This window comes from Myxine glutinosa, chromosome 4, assembly GCF_964187855.1.
Source record: "Myxine glutinosa chromosome 4, kmMyxGlut1.1, whole genome shotgun sequence".
NCBI lineage: Eukaryota > Metazoa > Chordata > Myxini > Myxiniformes > Myxinidae > Myxine > Myxine glutinosa.
In genome coordinates, this window is record NC_136264.1 from 129194970 (window position 1) to 129215503 (window position 20534).

A 20534-nucleotide genomic window follows, 5' to 3' on the forward strand; every position below is an offset into this window, starting at 1 on the left:
TGGATGACGGGATAGATCGCTTCTTATCTGCTTTGGATACTGCCGATGGAGGTTGGGGCGGCAAACACGACTGCGACTTCGGTTGGACGATGATACCGTTGACGCGATGCGATGTTCCGCCACCACTCAGCGATTCCTCTAGCCTGTCGATGTTATCGAATGCTAATACAGTCGGGACCGAAGGGTGCACATGTGACGGAAGTGGTACTGTATCTTTCTCCACACTTGCTAATTTGTCTATGCATAGCGCTGTCTCGATTTCTTCCAGAACTGTGTACGAACATCCGTGCCCGAGTCGATTCAATATTCTGATGACCTCTGTATTACCGGTGAGCGTTTTCATGACCCACGGAAGTAGGACATGCTTCGATGTTCTGATGGTACCCCGGTGTACAGCATTGATGATATCTTGAGCCATCGACCATACCAGTGTGTCGGCACGCGCAGAGCTACCCCCACTCCCGCAAATCAAAGTATGCAGAAATACACGAAGAGAATCTGGTATCTTCACGTAATCTGAAGTGAGTTCTGCTGGCTGAGGCGGCCAACGTTCATTGTAATGAGCATCTTTGATCTGGTGTCGCAGTGAAGTAGCTGCACGCACAATGTTACTTTCACCGTCCGTTCGTTCAAATGCTTTCACTTCTGCTTTCAGGTTTACGCACTCTGCAGCAATCTCTCGCTTTGTCAGATTATCGGGCATCAAGTATACACGGTGTTTCACATTGAAGAAGATGAGCGATTCTCCAAACTCTCTTTGTAATGTGCGCTGCAGATTCTTCTTGATGGAGTCACGAACATCAACTGAAAATGTATCTGAAGACAGGATATCTGTTGCAACATCAACTATTGGAACAATCCTCGGGTTCAAGAACAAGTCAGTGCGAATGAAATTGAATATACATCGTATCATTTCTTTTTTCTCGATATTATCTTCAATGTCAGTTTCTACTTGAGGATTTTGGGGCCGTGTGTAGTTTCTATAGCAGGAGAAGTGGTAGTGAGCCTCAGCTGCAACCATATCTCGTGTAGTCAATGCCAAAACTCTCTCATCATTGCGAGCTGTCGCAGCATCTCTTATTGTCTTATCTGCTCGAAGTTCAACAGCCAAGACAACTGTTTCACGGGTACGACTGCCTTTTATGAATTTTGAAGCACGCTGGCAAAAAATGCATTTATCATCGTAGACCGTTGAAGTTGATCCTGTCTCTTCCCGTGATGATCGCCGTCGCACCGCATCGCCAGTATCAACTGAAGAACTTCTAGCTGCATTGGTCAAAGTAGCTAGGTGGTTTTTGTGAGTGAAGTCTGATCTACAAGCCCTATGGTATAATATTGGAATATTAGGAAGTTCAACTGCGCCCTTCTTGGACTAGCTTTAGAATTGGATAAAAGTTTCTAACTGCGGCTGCGTCACACAATGTCTTCCAAGAACTGTTGCCCGCTGCCTTGCTTAGTTCAGAGAGTGGCGACTTCTTGCTGCACAGGATGCACGTTCCGGACTCAGGTTCAATCTTCGCCCGTTTCGCCTCGACACCGGCCATCTCAGCTGAAAGAACAAAAAGACTGACGTTAGATTACTCCGATATCCGAAAAGCTCGCCAGCTTACATAGACATACTCATCCAAGTCAGTGAACATGTTAGATGGCGCCACAATACAACTCTATAATAGAGTTGTATGTGGCGCCATCTAACATGTTCACTTTTAGTTCTTAAGCCACCCACCCCCCCCCCCCCCCCCCCCTCAGAAATTAACCAGGTCACCGCAACAAATCTCAGACTGAGATATAGAATATAGAATATAGATATAGAATAGACTGACGTCACTTTCGGCACTGGGTTCTGTGGGTTGATTATCGGCGGGAAATTCCAACTGACATAGTTTCGGTTTGTGGAAAGTGCATGCCTTTTCATATATTTTTTGTGTACACTCGTGGTGGATGATATGTTTTAGTTTTTGAGTTATTTTTATAGACAGATAAACGGTGTAGCACAATGCATAATTTGGAAAATCATACCAGTGTTGTTTCACTAAAAAAAGTACAAGTCTAATAATAAAATATTGAAAAATATATGATTTTTTTTCGATAATTGATTTTTATAAGAATTAATCTAAAACAAAATGCTTCATATTATTTTTTATTTAGACGGTACACATCGGACGTATATTTAGTCGTCAACCGCACATCGATAGCTAGTATAGAAGTCCAGATACACGTGCAACAATGTACCCCACCAAATGGGCATTTTCGAGCTGGGTGGTTTCAAAGATGGCGTCCATCCGGGCACTAAGCTACCGTTCTCAGATGTCCATCACACCTTTTCTGACACTTGAGACATTGGTCTAATGGAAAATCATAATGAGAATTACTCCCCCCCCCCGGAGCATTCACTTCAAAAAATGGCCGGTTGGCTCAAGGACTACTACTCACTAGGGCCTTGCACCGGCCCACATGGTCGGGAGTTTTCAGTACGAGCAGCTAGCTCCTTGTTCGGTGAGCTGAGAAAGTTATCGAAGAGTTCCATTGTGCAGAAGCACGTCCCCATCTCTCAGGTGTTTTAAAAGTTATTGTTGGCTTACTCTTGTACACCTTTCCAGGCAGCAATGTACCAATTAAATGGGTTGCAATGTCTTCTCATCTCAGCGACTTGGATTTGCAAGAATTTGTTCAGTGAAGAATGATTTTGTGGAACGTGTTGAGAAGGTATTTTCCATCATGTTAAATATAGGATATTTGGCTAATTGTTTGATCAGGTCTTGTGAGAATGTCTTTGAACGTTTGGAGGTTCTGGGCTGAAAGGATCGAAACCTCGATGAAAAACGGTGCCCAGCTGATGATCCGGGCAGTTGGAAAACCAGTCAATTGCTTATAGGTTAAAGTAGTTATAACTTCAAATATAAAATAGCTTTTACAAGTACTTAATATATCTATGCATGTGTGTTTGTATAGGTGCGTTTATATGTATATGTATATGCATGTATGTGTTTATACAAATAAATGTATATATATATATATATATATATATATATATATATATATATATATATATATATATATATACAGTATATATATATATATATATATATATACGTATATATATAATTGCGGTTTTGAGAACCCACACTTGTAGCCGGCGAAGCCGGTGTTGTCAATAAACGAGTACGTATTATGTTGAAAACCTGATTATTCCTTGGCTCGAGAATCCGAAGCGCAGTGGGCGCAGCCATCTTGCGGAGGCGGAAGTATGCATAACAAATTTAAAACGTTCATTAGGAGTTTCTTTCACCCGTCGTCGTTTGATTCACAATCTCATGCACCTCCGATGTATTAATAAAATAATTTAAGACCAACATCGGCCCGCACGGGCCTGGTTATCTTCAACAAAACGCGTCACCAAACACCGGACCCAATGAGAGTCGAGCATTTGCAAAAATATTTCTAAAATGAAAGCGCTCGATGGTGGGCGCCATCGACCGGATGCGGAAGTTTGCATAAAACAATTGCGAAAAAGTTCAATAGGAGTTTGTTTCACCCGTCGTTCTTTGATTCATAATCTAATGAAACCTCTCATTAGTAATTTAAATACGTTAAGACCAACCTCGTTATCTTCAACGAAAATCGTCATCAAACACCAGAACCAATGAGATTCGAGCATTTGAAAAAATATTTTTTTACAAGCTTATTACGCGTTTCGGACGGTGAAAACGGCATCAAATATTCTCACATTGACGAAAAATTATTTTTTAGAAATCTCGTGGCCGTCGGAGAACCGAATCAGCCAATCAGCGCCCTCGACACAGGACATCTTACCAGCGCCCTCGACACGTCTGCGACGCCGGGAACGAGGTTGGTGCAAAACAACCGAATCACACGGAAGCATATGCTGCTCGAAATAGTTCATCATATACTCAAATTTCCTAAGCTAAATCGTCATTGCTTTGGGCACTGTTGTCTGTTACGGAGAAAGAAAAAGAACCGAAATGAAAGGAAAAATGGTACAACCTCCACCAGTGCTATCATCACTGAAACATGATTCGACAACAGTCCGTGGTAACTTGAGAGAGGTTTTTACGTTGCACCAAGTAAAGCCATCGGATGTGACACCATTGTCTTCTTTTTGGGAATATGCTGCAGTAGATGTCCCTGGTGATGGGTCATGTTTTTTTGAGGACTGTCTGCTCTTCTCTTTTACCAAGTCTTACCAGGTACGGTACCTACTACACCTACCTACTACCAACTACCTACCTACCTACCAACTACCTACTAAGTCTTACCAGGTACGGTACCTACTACACCTACCTACTACCAACTACCTAACCTACTGATGCCATAGTGATGGGTAAAATAGTGGCAAGAGGCTTTGGCTTCGCCGGCTCATTGCGGCTTTGCAGTCGGTACTAGTAAATAAATATAACATCATTAAAGGTTAAAGGGAGCACCCCATAGATAGGCCACACGCACCACGTAGGTCACCATAGGACGTCAGTTATTTCATATGTGTAGATAAGGCCAAAAAAAACAAAAAACATGTTTAGCGTCCTGCCTTTTTGAAAAAAAGGAGGAGGAGGCATCTTTTTCTTTTTTTTTTTTTCTTTTCAAAATGCCCACCAGGCTCATTTTTCCCAAGATGGTCGCCTGCTTTTTTGTTTCTTTAGATTTGAAATACATGTAGAATGTTTGGGTCTTGCCGATCTGTGTTGACAAAATACAACATGTACTGAGTAACATATTAATAAAAGACTGGTAAAAGAGACCATTTCATATATTTGCATACTGTACTTTGTTTTCTTTTGTGTCTTTATACAGGTATACAGAAAAATTCAAGATGAGATTTGCAAACAATATCTTACCTATTTTATTATTACAATACAATAATGTATCTAAATGCATTTTACATTATCTATATAATAATAGCGTAAGGACTCGACTTTGTTATCCCTTTTACGCCGCACCCAGTGACCGGATGCCCACGCCACTCATGGATTTACGATCTACGAACCGCGCTCTTTGTTTATCACGTACAGACATACTCAAAAAATCTGAATTAGCCGACGTTGGGGCCCAAAAGCATCCGATTAACTGCCGATACGACGCCATCTTACGACGCCATCGTATTGGCGTCTGCTGGGCAAAGGCAAAGCAAGCCGTCCGCTGATTGGACAGGCGAAGGCGAAAGCAAGCCGTCCACTGAGTGGACAATCCAGAGCATGCATTTGTTTGTACCGGTGTCGGCGATCGTTGTTCATATACGCACTCTTCATTCTCATCTTTATTCCTAACTCTTACTCGGACAAGCAAATCCCCTATGCCATCCATAATGGTACACTCTATCCATACACCACATCCTCCCTTCCGTGGATGTTCCACGGGTTTCGGCTAGTATTTCATTATTTCTCAACCATATCTTCTTCCTAACATGGTAAAGCTACATGTTACACTCAAATTTACACTCAAAGCTACATGTTACACTCAATACGGATCAAATTTATCGAGAAAGTCTGTCTCGAAATCAGAGCATGTAGAAACTACAGCACGCTAGCGATAGCGCTAACATTCTATAGCATGCTAGCGATAGCGCTAACATTCTATAGCACGCTCACACATTTTGCTAGTCTACAACAACCAGCTGCATATTACTGCCGGACCTGTATGTACGTGTATCACAGACGGGATTATTTTGTGTGAGCGGCCATGAAACAATTATGATGGAGACTATCAAATCGAGAGAGTGAGAAAATTGATTGCTCGCGATCAGTCGAACGATGTTAAAAAAAAAAGGAAAAGAAAAAGGAGGCGGTCTCTAAAAAGGAAGCGGGCGGGGACGCTAAACATGAATATTTTTTTGTTTGGCCTAAGGCCATTTTCCCAATAATCGAATCTGCGTTGTGTCAATCAAATAAGAAGTAGGCCCTTTCGTTCATTTTGCAGCCTCCCTCCAAGCGACGCCATTAAGCGCGCTCCCCAGTCTGTGCCCCATGGCCCTTCCCAATTTGTTACGCACCTTTGTTAGCAGCGTTAGCTGCCCTTGAGCGAGAGCTCGCTAAACGCCGCCATAAGCCATGAGGTGAAGCCCGGAAAAAGGGGACGGAGCACCAAGGAGGAGGTGTGGCCACGTCACCCAGCCGTCAGGGCGGGGCCGGTAAGCGATAACCAGCCAACCAGGGCTGGAGTGACATCGCCTGACAGGGCGTGGTTGGGGCTCGTGGAGCGTTTGCTGGCTTCACTTATAAAAGCCAGCGCACAAAGCCCTTTTATAGGACTGATAAGAGCGCTTGCTAAAAGGACTTACTCACTGGTGCTGATTAGAGAACTGCGAGGAAGCGCGCTGATGAGAGGACGGTGCGAAGGTCGACCTTAGGACGGTGCAGAGAGGACAGGACTTGCACAATTGGCGCTTGCATACAGGACATTGGGGAGGCGGCGTTTGACGCAAGTCGTGCGCAAAGTACGTACGCAATATACCAGCCTTCCCCCGTGATATAATTGTCCGTTCGCGTTGCATTACGCTATACAAAGAGCTGCCTGCCGGGGTTTTCTTCGCCTGGACCGGAGCCGGACTGGAGCCTGGACGCGCTGGTGACCTTCCAACCTACCATCTGCAATTCCCCGTGTGAGTGACTGTGTGTGAGACGGGCCCGTTTGTCCAGGGAATAAATTAAGCCTGTAATTAAGACTGCCCTGTGTGCTTTTCCTTCCTCTTTCTTTCATGTACATTTCTTTCGTTTCCTCTTCTTCTTGTACATTTGTTAATAAACCCATCTGTTCTTCCTATTTTCCTGGTTTCTTCTCCATCCGATCGCATCAGTCTTTTCTCCAAGTGGGTAAGCGTGGCACGATTAGGAACCGCTAGAATCGGGTCTAGTCACCTGTCAACAGCTCTGATCGTGGATTGCTATCCGCTCGGCATACCCCATCAATATCCGTGGTTCGAGTGGGAGTTATTCCCTTGCTTTATGGTCGGTGGTAGTAATTAGGTAATAGGACTAAAAATCGACCAACAACCCTATTTACCACCGACCGGAAGGAACGTTATAACTTCCAGGACTCGCGTCGGCCAGATAAAAGGACAAGGGGATTAATCCCCCCTTGATAAGGGGAAAGCCGACGTGGGAGATCCGCAACAATATATATATTTGTGTGTGTGTGTGTGTGTGTATGTATTGTTAATGTCCGGCTTCCTTGTAACTACAGTGCAGTAGTTGGTCTTTATTTTGATTTAGAAGCCTTGGGAGCCATTTTAGGTTACAATCCTTATCTCACGCAAATGACATACTTTATGGTGCCCCGAACACCACCATTTCGAGGGGTTCCTGCGCATGCACACCATTATGGGGTGGATAACGTCATTTTGATGGTCGTGTATTACTCCCACATCGTATGTGTGTGTGTGTGTGTGTGTGTGTGTTTATCAAATACGGCTGCTGGCTTGTAATAACAGGAAATGATAGGAACTCAACACCTGTCGAGCATCCATGGATATTTCTTGTATTCCCTATATTTTTGTGTCTGATTTGCATCCCGGAACACTACAATTATGGTTAACTAAAAATGAAATACAGAAATGGCTAATTTATGCAAATATTCAGCCCCCTAGGTCATTACTTCAGACTGTTTGGCAGCGATTACAGCTTCAAATCTTCTTCGGTATGTATGTATCAGCTTTGCACATCTGCATTTGGGGAGTTCCTCCCTTTCTTCCTTGCAGATTTGCTCAAGCTCTGTCAAGTTGGATGGGGAGCGTCGGTGAACAGCAATCTACAGGTCTTTCCACAGATTCTCAATGTGATTTAAGTCTGGGCTTTGCCTGGGCCACTCAAGGACTTTCACATTCTTGTTCTAAAGCCATTCCAGTGTTGCTTTGGCTGTATGCTTGGGGTCATTGTCCTGTTGGAACATAAATCTTCGCCGCAGTCTAAGGTCTTTTGCACTCTGAAGCAGGTTCTCCTCAAGCATTTGCCTCTATTTGGCTACATTCGTTGTTTCTCTATCCTTACAAGTCACCGTCACTGCTGCTGAAAAGCATCCCCATAGCATACTGCTGCCACCACCATGCTTCACAGGAGGGATGGTGCTAGATGGGTGACGAGCTGTGCTCGTTTTCATAGCGCTGAAGACACTGAAGACGTAGAGTTCAATTTTCATCTCATCAGACCACATAATTTTTTGCCTCATTCTCTCAGTCTTTCACATGCCTTTTTGCAAACTCCAGGTGTGCTGTCATGTGCCTTTTTCTCAGGAGTGGTTTCCATCTGGTCACTCTCCCATAAAGCCTATATTTGTGAAGTGCTGTAGAGAATGTTGTCCTTCCGGCAGGTTCTCCCATCTCAGCCAAGGAACTTTGTAGTTTTGTCAGAGTGGTCATTGGGTTCTTGGTCACCTCCCTGACAAAAGTCCTTCTTGCCCGGTTGCTCAGTTTGGTCGAACAGCCAGCTCTAGGAAAAGTCTGGGTAGTTCCATATTCTTTCAATTTCCTAATGATGGAGCTCACTACCCAGACCCTGCCTGCCCGTTTGTGTCCTTGATTCTCGAAGAGATGACTTATAAAATGGGTCGTCATGTCCGCATGTCTGTCTGTCCGTCCATCTGTTAACTTTTTGATATTTGTGCTACTCCTCCCTTATCACCCAGCAGATTGTTCTGAAACCTGACACATGAATGCAAGACAGTAGCCTGCACGATTGCTCCGTCTTCGATTTTTCGATTTTGGATAATGGGGCAAAACCCCATGGGGTGTGGGGGGGAGGTCCCTTAGTTACCGAACGATTGCTCTGAAACCTGATACAGCCCTTCGACTTGATGGTCCACAGAATCGCTCGGTCTTGGATTTTTCGATTTTGGATCCCAGTGGGGGGGGGGGGGGGGGGGGGGTTTCCCTCAAGTCAGCAAAGTTCTGAACTACAACCGATAAAGCGATGACCGTCAGCCCACTCAGGGCTATTTTATTAAATTTTGTTTGACTGGTAGACTAAACCAATCAATCATCTCATTCCTCACTGCGCATGCGTGATCGGGACCAATATAGAGACAAAGTACTGCCAAACTCAAGGTTCGTTTTCTGATCAATGTTCAAAATATAACATTCAACTGTAATTATAAGTAGTTCTTCGATCATAAACTGACGTTTTTCGACAGAAAGTGAGCCAATTGCTTTACCCCGCTTCTCGTACGTGGGGTAATGAAAGTACATTTGGCGCTCAGCGACCACTTGTTGATTTATGTTGGCTTAACCGCAAATGCCGAAGCTTGTGGAGCTTCTGGACTACTATAAGGATCGTTTTCGCGTGTGTATAATCATTACAACATCGAATTAGAAAATGTACTCACCACACAAAAAAAGCTTCCAGGCACAATAAATGGCTGACGCACTACGTCAATTTGATAATATTTAATGGGCATCTGCAATTGGAAAGACGATGCTGTGTGTCATTGCTAAGTAACGGTAACCAACTCTTCAACAATGAACATCTCTGTAATGTGAAAATACACAAAGCTTGTGCAGGCCATTAGTAGCCCCCATTGGACTTAGTCCGAAATGGGGGCTTGTGGATTTGTTCTCGTCTGCCCGTCCTTCCGTTCGTGCGTCTGCAACCATATCTCGGAGATGCATGGACTCATTTTGTTCATACTTTATAGAAAGACAGTACATGATGGCATACATATGCACATCGCTTTGTTTCGTGATGTGATCAAAGATGGCCGACTGGCAGCCATTTTAGTTGTAAAAACCCCAATGTTGAACACGTCCTCGACCATTTCTCGGACATGCATTTTGCCGATGTTTGAACTTGGCACACGCACAATGAATTATGGCTTGCATATGAACATCATTGTTTTTTATTGATGCACCTCACTTTATTTTGTGATCTGGTCAAAGATGGCTGACTGGTAGACTGGCGGCCATTTTAGTTGTAACAAACCCGATATTGACCACGTCCTCGACCATTTCTCGGACATGCATTTAACAATATTGTTCAAATATACCACTCAGAAAATGAACGATGGGTTCACTTCCACTTACAGAAAATTAGCGATGGGCGGCCTTTAAGTCCGTACAGCAAAATTGCTAAAAACACGGCGGAGGCTATGGCATTGTATGTTTTTTTTTATTATTATTATTTGTGGAACTTGTTCTGTTTTTGCAGGGTTTAGTTGTTACAATTTTTCATGAATGAATAGTGCTGCTGCAAAATTCAGTGTGTGTGTGTGTGTGTGTGTGTGTGTGTGTGTGTGTGTGTGTGTGTGTGTGTGTGTGTGTGTGTGTGTGTGTGTGTGTGTGTGTGTGTGTGTTAATATATCCACTACGGCTGCTGGCTTGTAATAACAGGAAATGATAAGAACTCAACACTGGTCTCATCCACGGATATTTCTTGTTTTCCCTATATTTTCGTGAGTTTCATTTGCATCCAGGAACATTACAATTGTGGTTAACTATTCTAAAATTGCCACTCTTCCTTTTAAATGCTGAAAATTATGTTGAAAGGCAATTTCACTTACAGATTTCACTCCAGCAACGGCAGGTTAAAATTGCCCAGACAAGCAGAAACGAATCACTGAAAACACAAACAGCGCATGTATGGAAAGGCCTCATTAGCATTCATATGTCACTTTATAAGTCGTGTATTTGGGTCATTATAGAAGAAGAAAAAGAAGAAGAGTATGAGTTTACTTTCTCCTGGCTTTTATTACATCTCCACGTAGTTACACAAAGACAAGCACCGGTGCCAATGAAGTTTTTGCAGTACTGTCTACTGCGTACAAACATCGTCTTTGAGAGATACGAGTTCAATAGAGGAATACAGGAAGCTGGTGAAACATAAGACCAGTATCATACAGCACTGCGAAAACTCTATGAAAGCTGTGATTTGCATTCGATAATGGCAGATGAGATACTCCGGGACTGATATTGTGTTTGACATCGCAGATACGAAAGTGAGCGAAAGGCTTCCTCGAGAGTTTGACCTCAGCTTGGTGAAAGACTGACGAGATTTTTCTCTCAGCTGATTTAGCATGTGCGTACAACTCAAAGTTATTGGAGATTCGAGTGGACAAAACTTGAGTGCTGTTCAGAAAGCTAAGGAGACTCCAAAGCGTGACAGAGGCAACTATTGCGATGAGGCCATAGGCTCCACAAACCCCCGTGGGTCCTGGAACTGCGAGAAGAAACATGAGCTCCACAAAAGAGAGCTGTGCCATGCCTTTGGGAAAACGAGACTCCCGGTTAAAATATGTGAATTCAGGTCCAGCATTATGATTTTAGGTACAAGTTGGACTGTAAGCTTGTCGATAGCGACAGATGCCAACAGCATGCTGATATGCTTCTGCTGGGTAGAAAGGTCTCTTTGGGAGTGATCCATCATGAAGTACACACAACGATGAAATCAATAGTATCAACACAGTTGTACTCCTTGGGAACTGCAGTTAAACTCCTTAACAACTGCAGTTATACTCCTTAACAACTGCAGTTATACTCCTTAACAACTGTGGCTATAACACTCATTGGGAACTGCAGTTAAACTCCTTAACAACTGTGGCTATAACACTTATTGGGAACTGCAGTTAAACTCCTTAACAACTGCGGTTATACTCCTTAAGAACTGTGGCTATAACACTCATTGGGAACTGCAGTTAAACTCCTTAACAACTGCAGTTAAACTCCTTAACAACTGCAGTTAAACTCCTTAACAACTGTGGCTATAACACTCATTGGGAACTGCAGTTAAACTCCTTAACAACTGCGGTTATACTCCTTAGGAACCGTGGCTATAACACTCATTGGGAACTGCAGTTAAACTCCTTAACAACTGCGGTTATACTCCTTAGGAACCGTGGCTATAACACTCATTGGGAACTGCAGTTAAACTCCTTAACAACTGCGGTTATACTTCTGAGGAACTGTGGCTATAACACTCATTGGGAACTGCAGTTAAACTCCTTAACAACTGCGGTTATACTCCTTAGGAACTGTGGCTATAACACTCATTGGGAACTGCAGTTAAACTCCTTAACAACTGCAGTTAAACTCCTCAACAACTGCAGTTAAACTCCTTAACAACTGTGGCTATAACACTCATTGGGAACTGCAGTTAAACTCCTTAACAACTGCGGTTATACTCCTTAGGAACTGTGGCGATAACACTCATTGGGAACTGCAGTTAAACTCCTTAACAACTGCGGTTATACTCCTTAGGAACCGTGGCTATAACACTCATTGGGAACTGCAGTTAAACTCCTTAACAACTGCGGTTATACTCCTTAGGAACCGTTGCTATAACACTCATTGGGAACTGCAGTTAAACTCCTTAACAACTGCGGTTATACTCCTTAGGAACTGTGGCTATAACACTCATTGGGAACTGCAGTTAAACTCCTTAACAACTGCGGTTATACTCCTTAGGAACTGTGGCTATAACACTCATTGGGAACTGCAGTTAAACTCCTTAACAACTGCGGTTATACTCCTTAGGAACCTTGGCTATAACACTCATTGGGAACTGCAGTTAAACTCCTTAACAACTGTGGTTATACTCCTTAGGAACTGTGGCTATAACACTCATTGGGAACTGCAGTTAAACTCCTTAACAACTGCGGTTATACTCCTTAGGACCTGTGGCTATAACACTCATTGGGAACTGCAGTTAAACTCCTTAACAACTGCGGTTATACTCCTTAGGAACTGTGGGTATAACACTCATTGGGAACTGCAGTTAAACTCCTTAACAACTGCGGTTATACTCCTTAGGAACTGTGGCTATAACACTCATTGGGAACTGCAGTTAAACTCCTTAACAACTGCGGTTATACTCCTTAGGAACTGCGGTTATTCACCTTGCTAACTGTGGCTATAACACTCATTGGGAACTGCAGTTAAACTCCTTAACAACTGCGGTTATACTCCTTAGAAACTGTGGCTTTAACACTCATTGGGAACTGCAGTTAAACTCCTTAACAACTGCGGTTATACTCCTTAGGAACTGTGGCTATAACACTCATTGGGAACTGCAGTTAAACTCCTTAACAACTGCGGTTATACTCCTTAGAAACTGTGGCTTTAACACTCATTGGGAACTGCAGTTAAACTCCTTAACAACTGCGGTTATACTCCTTAGGAACCGTCGCTATAACACTCATTGGGAACTGCAGTTAAACTCCTTAACAACTGCGGTTATACTCCTTCGGAAACTTGGCTATAACACTCATTGGGAACTGCAGTTAAACTCCTTAACAACTGCGGTTATACTCCTTAGGAACTGTGGCTATAACACTCATTGGGAACTGCAGTTAAACTCCTTAACAACTGCGGTTATACTCCTTAGGAACTGTGGCTATAACACTCATTGGGAACTGCAGTTAAACTCCTTAACAACTGCGGTTATACTCCTTAGGAACTGTGGCTATAACACTCATTGGGAACTGCAGTTAAACTCCTTAACAACTGTGGTTATACTCCTTAGGAACTGTGGCTATAACACTCATTGGGAACTGCAGTTAAACTCCTTAACAACTGCGGTTATACTCCTTAGGAACTGTGGCTATAACACTCATTGGGAACTGCAGTTGAACTCCTGAACAACTGCGGTTATACTCCTTAGGAACTGTGGCTATAACACTCATTGGGAACTGCAGTTAAACTCCTTAACAACTGTGGTTATACTTCTTAGGAACTGTGGCTATAACACTCATTGGGAACTGCAGTTAAACTCCTTAACAACTGCGGTTATACTCCTTAGGACCTGTGGCTATAACACTCATTGGGAACTGCAGTTAAACTCCTTAACAACTGCGGTTATACTCCTTAGGAACTGTGGGTATAACACTCATTGGGAACTGCAGTTAAACTCCTTAACAACTGCGGTTATACTCCTTAGGAACTGCGGTTATTCACCTTGCTAACTGTGGCTATAACACTCATTGGGAACTGCAGTTAAACTCCTTAAAAACTGCGGTTAAACTCCTCAGGAACTGTGGCTAAAACACTCATTGGGAACTGCAGTTAAACTCCTGAAAAACTGCGGCTATACTCCTTCGGACCTGTGGCTATAAGACTCATTGGGAATTGCAGTTAAACTCCTTAACAACTGCGGTTATACTCCTCAGGACCTGTGGCTATAACACTCATTGGGAACTGCAGTTAAACTCCTTAACAACTGCGGTTATACTCCTTCGGACCTGTGGCTATAACACTCATTGGGAACTGCAGTTAAACTCCTTAACAACTTTTTTTTTCTTTTTTTTTTTGTATACTGAATCGAGGCTCGTGAAAGAGCTAACATTTACTTCACAAACAAATCAACCAGACAAACAAAATATATAAAAAGAGGGAGCGGAAAACAAGATGGGGAGAGAAGGGGAAGCACACAAACACAACATTTGAGAGCAGGGAGATGTGTGGAAGGGAGAGGGCTTGGGGGGAGGAGGCGTGGGAAGGGGGGGGGTGGGTGGGGGGGGGAGTTAAACTCCTTAACAACTGTGGTTATACTCCTTAGGAACTGTGGCTATAACACTGATTGGGAACTGCAGTTAAACTCCTTAACAACTGCGGTTATACTCCCTCGGAACTGTGGCTATAACACTCATTGGGAACTGCAGTTAAACTGCTTAACAACTGCGGTTATACTCCTTAGGAACTGTGGCTATAACACTCATTGGGAACTGCAGTTAAACTCCTTAACAACTGTGGTTATACTCCTTAGGAACTGTGGCTATAACACTCATTGGGAACTGCAGTTAAACTCCTTAACAACTGTGGTTATACTCCTTAGGAACTGTGGCTATAACACTCATTGGGAACTGCAGTTAAACTCCTTAACAACTGCGGTTATACTCCTTAGGAACTGTGGCTATAACACTCATGGGGAACTGCAGTTAAACTCCTTAACAACTGCGGTTATACTCCTTAGGAACCTTGGCTATAACACTCATTGGGAACTGCAGTTAAACTCCTTAACAACTGCGGTTATACTCCTTAGGAACTGTGGCTATAACACTCATTGGGAACTGCAGTTAAACTCCTTAACAACTGCGGTTATACTCCTTAGGAACTGTGGTTATTCACATTGCTAACTGTGGCTATAACACTCATTGGGAACTGCAGGTAAACTCCTTAAAAACTGCGGTTAAACTCCTTAGGAACTGTGGCTATAACACTCATTGGGAACTGCAGTTAAACTCCTTAACAACTGCGGTTATACTCCTTAGGAACTGTGGTTATTCACCATGCTAACTGTGGTTATAACACTCATTGGGAACTGCAGTTACACTACTTTAATGTGGACCATTGTAGATAAAATCCAGGAGGCTGTTCCATCACAATTTATTTTATACCTGCAAAAGCCACATTGCTGTATGGAACTCAACCCACGTACTGCATTTAGATGGTGCCAATGTCCAGAACCACCTCTGCTTGGAAGATAAAGAATGGGCTTCACCTTCTCTTGATGCCACATATTCCTGATTGAACGCCGTCAAACGCGTCTGCGAACCATATGGATGGAGAGCTGTGGAAAAGCCGACTTCTGTCAAGTAATAATCAAGAGCTGCAACAAAATCTAAACCACACTTGGCAAAATATGGATCAGACTGTCATTCAGAATATTGACAATTAGATGTCTTCACAGGTTCAAGCCCTGTATGATGCCATAGGACATGCTACCAGATACTAAGGATCCGTAGTCCATTTCACTGTGTTCATACCACAGATTGTTGATATAAAGTTTGTTTATAATCAGGGGTGTACATTTTATTTCTGGCAAGGCATTATAACACACCTGAAGGATTATTACTTTTTCCCATAATCTTTGTGAATTTCTTCAATTATTCACCTGCCCTCAAGGTTAACCTTGACCGTTTGTGATTGCAAAACAAGGACTGGTTGCTGAAAGTTTGTCGAGAGTTGGTGGTGACATCTGGCAACTCATTGTTGAGGCGAAGCATTCTGGGTAGTTCCAAGATGGTGGCAATCCATGTCACATGTTGTTAGTCCAAGAGCTGACACACTTTTATTTGACTTTTATCTTCAAAAAAGTCTGAGGGCTGTTTCTAAGGTAAACATGTCGCAGGCACCTGAATCTGGCTGTCTTGACAAAAATCAACTTCGACACTTTCTCACAAATTTGCGTTGAAGTGTGGCATACTCAAATCACTCATGCCCAAGAATGGTTAACCAGATTTACTCGAGTAAAATTTTATCCGAATGCATCTAAAATGTATTAATTATTTATATATACAATATTTTACTGATGGCTGGTCCTCATTTTTGTCTCCACACTTTCCAATTTTCATTTATGGAGTTATCGTATCGAAGGAATGTTTCTGCTTTTCCCACATTAATTGTCGCTTGTGTAATTGTAGTTTACTAGGGCATGCCCGTACTATATATATATATAAAATTATATCCCCCCCCTCTATTTACATGAAATGGTTTGGTCCAAAGCGAACGGCTTGCGAGTACGGTGACAATCCCCCCCCTCTATTTACATGCAATGGTTTGGTCCAAAGCGAACGGCTTCCGGAGTTTGGTAAAGAAATCGCCATCGCGTGCACAAACGCGCAGGAAAGCGAATGAATCGCAAATTCGGTTTTATTAGTTTTAAAACATCGTTTAACGCCAACATAGTTTGCAAACGTGAAATAAATGAATACGCTCTCAAATGTGCCATCCGAGGCAGAGTGTGTCCGCCACGTTCGGCACACGCGATCGTTCGCTGCTCTCTGATTGGTTGAATCGTTTTTTGGACATAGCTCGGTAAGTAATTGTCCGATTAATATGAAACCTTGAAAAGGCACATCCTCGGGTCCCCAGCAATATACCTGGCAAGTTAAAAGTATATCGGACCCGTGGTTGTCGAGAAACAGCGGTCACAGACAAACAGACGTACAAACGTACAAACGTACAGACAGAGATTACTGGAATTATAGATAGATGTTTAGTGGTGATGTTAATTGCTGTGGTGGTGGTGGTGGTGGTTGCATGGCATGCTTTTTCTTTCTCTTTCCAAATTGTAAGTTACCTTAGAGAGTTACCATGAGTACCAAGAAAGACAAATACCGTATCTGCCTTATACACAGGGCTGACAAACTGAAGGCTTTTGATGATACTACCTGGGAGAAGGTGAAATCTGTTGACGCACTTTAGAAGAAGTCAAACCAATACATACAAGTACTTTGATGTGAAACTTCCTGACGCTTCTGATGACTCCATTGGATATCACAACGAGTGTTACAACCATCAGGAGAACAAGTGTATAGGAAAGTGACTTCCAAAAGCAGCATTTATTATGCCACCCCAGAACTATAGTTCCACTGGAATATTGCCAGTTGTGTGCATATTCTGCGGAAATGTCTCAAAGTCCTTGGGTAAAAGCAAATGGGAAACCCTTGTCAGTTGTGAAACTGAAGGGGTGAAGGTGAAACTGAAGGGGGTGAATGGACGCCTCGCTCTAGCTGTATGGTGACATTATGCTTGCTAAAATAGGAGGAATTGACATGAAAGTCAAGGGAAATACCACCATATATTCAAGCGAGCTTATCTTGACAAGGCCAAAGACAATCCTAAGTTCAGGTAAGAGTTAAGGGGTACCAAAACAGCAGGACATGACACAGCTTTTGCTTTGTTGAAATCTGACATCACACAATCTCATTGAAATTGAGGTTATTGACATCACTCCATTCCAGATATAGGAAATTCCTCGCTGATGAGCTATCTGCATATCCAACAAAATGTCTTTGTGAGAGGATCCTGAATGAATTATCTGGGAATCCCAAACGGTGCAAGATAAACAATCGAAAAGGAATTGTGATACACAGGGTATTCCAAAAGTCCAGAATCATGGGGATATTTTTAAATTTTATTATAATTGCCCAAATTGTGAGCCACTGAAAGGCATACACATGTCAATTCTTGTATATAGGTTTCTTTGAACGTTTCTTAACATTTACACATCTGTTTTAGCACATTCGTTTATGACAATGTGTCCCAGAATTTAAAAAAAGTCAACTAGAGTTAGATCTGGTAAATATGGGGGGCCATTCTATCGGTACACGATATCCTATCCTCCACAAAGGCATCATCTCAAAAAAATAAATAAATAGATGGACACTCGGCAGCGTGCACACCTCCGCCAGGCTGAACAGTTTACGTTTTGTATCACTTTTCACCCCCTCAGCCCAAATTGGGCTAAGGGGTATTGTCGTCTGGGCATCCGTCGACTTTTGGTTTCCGTCAATTTCGAGCAGAACGGCTTGTCCGATTAAATTCATGTTTGCAGTGTGTGTTGGGGTTGAGTAGAGGAAGGTTCCTTTCGAAAATGGGCGCGCTGCGATTTTCAATATGGCCGCCACGGCAGCCATCTTGAAATTGGTTTCTGTCAATTTCGAGCAGAATGGCTTGTCCGATTAAATTGATTTTTTGCAGTGTGTGTTGGGGTTGGGTAGAGGAAGGTTCCTTTCGAAAATGGGCGCGCTGCGATTTTCAATATGGCCGCCACGATAGCCATCTCGAAATTGGTTTCCGTCAATTTCGAGCAGAACGGCCTGTCCGATTAAATCCATGCATGCTTGCAGTGTGTGTTGGGGTTGAGTAGAGGAAGGTTCATGGGCGCGCTGCGATTTTCAATATGGCCGCCACAGCAGCCATCTTGAAATTGGTTTCCGGCAATTTCAAGCAGAACGGTTTGTCCGATTAAATCCATTTTTGCAGCAGTGTGTGTTGGGGTTGAGTAGAGGAAGGTTCCTTTCGAAAATGGGCGCGCTGCGATTTTCAATATGGCCGCCACGGCAGCCATCTTGAAATTGGTTTCCGTCAATTTCAAGCAGAACGGCTTGTCCAATTAAATTCATGTTTGCAGTGTGTGTTGGGGTTGGGTAGAGGAAGGTTCCTTTCGAAAATGGGCGCGCTGCAATTTTCAATATGGCCGCCACGATAGCCATCTTGAAATTGGTTTCCGTCAATTTCGAGCAGAACAGCTTGTCAGATTAAATCCATGTTTGTAGTGTGTGTTGGGGTTGAGTAGAGGAAGGTTCATGGGCGCGCTGCGATTTTCAATATGGCCGCCACGGCAGCCATCTTGAAATTGGTTTCCGTCAATTTCAAGCAGAACGGCTTGTCCGATTAAATCCATTTTTGCAGTGTGTTGGGGTGGAGTAGAGGAAGGTTCCTTTCGAAAATGGGCGTGCTGCGATTTTTAGTATGGCCGCCACGGCAGCCATCTTGAAATTGGTTTCCACCATGCATGGGCTGAGGGGTTACGCCCGCGTTGCGGTGCTATTTATTTGTTTTGTATTTGAATCGGCTTGTTCTAGTCTTGTCTCTATCAGATGCTCAGCATAGCTTAAGCTAGCGGGTGCTGGAATCAATCTAGTAGTACCCTCTCTATGGGCATGTCCTTCCTCAGATGTGGTGATCAAAAACTGAACACAATATTCTAGATGAGGCCTCAATAAATTCCTCTACAGTATTAAAACTACCTCTTTTGATATACTAGGGCATGCCCGTACTATATATAAGCTAGGACGTGCCCGTACGTGGGTGCCCGTTCCTTGCCAAAAAAAAAAAAAAAAAAAATTTGTGTAGGGGTGTGTGTGTGTAAACATCCTAGGGCGTGCCCGTACGTGGGTGCAAAAAAACATGCGTGCAAACAACAACAACAAAAAAAAACTTTGAAACCACGTGGCAGTAACGACCACAGAACCCCCCCCCCCCTCTATTTACATGAATGGTTTGGTCCATTCGCAACGACCACAGAACCCCCCCCTCTATTTACATGCAATGGTTTGGTCCATTCGCAACGCCAAAGCGAACGGCGAACGGCTAAATCGCCATAGCTCGGTAAGTACTTGTCCGATTAATTTCAAACCTTGAAAAGGCACATCCTCGGGTCCCCAGCAATATACCTGGCAAGTTTAAAGTATATCGGACCCGTGGTTGTCGAGAAACAGCGGTCACAGACAAACAAACAAACGTACAAACGTACAAACGTACAAACAAACACACAGAGATTACTGGAATTATAGATAGATTAATCAACCCACCTACGTACTATTACAACCTGAAACTCTTAGCTTTACCTGTACACCATTCATTCTTTACCTATGCTTCATTTTAGCTTTGTCTTTTCCTGTTAGCTATGTCAGCTTTACCTATGATACTTATTACCTATATTAGATCGTCATTTGCATTATTATTACCCAATACTTATTTACCTATATTATGCCCCCTTCATCCAATTTTACTCTTCTTATTTTGTGTGCAGCACGTGGCTGCGAGTAGAGGGGGGAGGGCGGTTGTTTCCACTGATGCAGTGCCTCCTGTAGGTCAGAGCAGGAAATTTGAATTTGGCCAGAGTGCCAGCAACATCTCATCTACTCTTCATGAAGGACTGGCATCGACGTCCACCAACTAATGCTGCCAGTCAGGATACCCAGTTTGACCTCCATCTGAGGGACGGCACACACATTGATGCCTTTCCCTGCCTGCGAAACACCAGGATGACAATCATGCTGGATCAAACTTTATAGCTGGATCAAGATTCAAACCG

General features: G+C 43.2%; 1 long non-coding RNA gene across 1 annotated transcript in view; it reads left to right on the forward strand.

The window, feature by feature from the left end:
• The first annotated feature begins 3749 nt into the window (after positions 1-3749).
• Positions 3750-20534, forward strand: part of LOC137425201 (uncharacterized) — a 48500-nt gene continuing 31715 nt past the window's right edge. The window contains exons 1-2 of the long non-coding RNA XR_010984071.2: positions 3750-3849; positions 4200-4280. This is a non-coding gene — a long non-coding RNA (uncharacterized LOC137425201). The remainder of the gene's footprint in view (positions 3850-4199; positions 4281-20534) is intronic.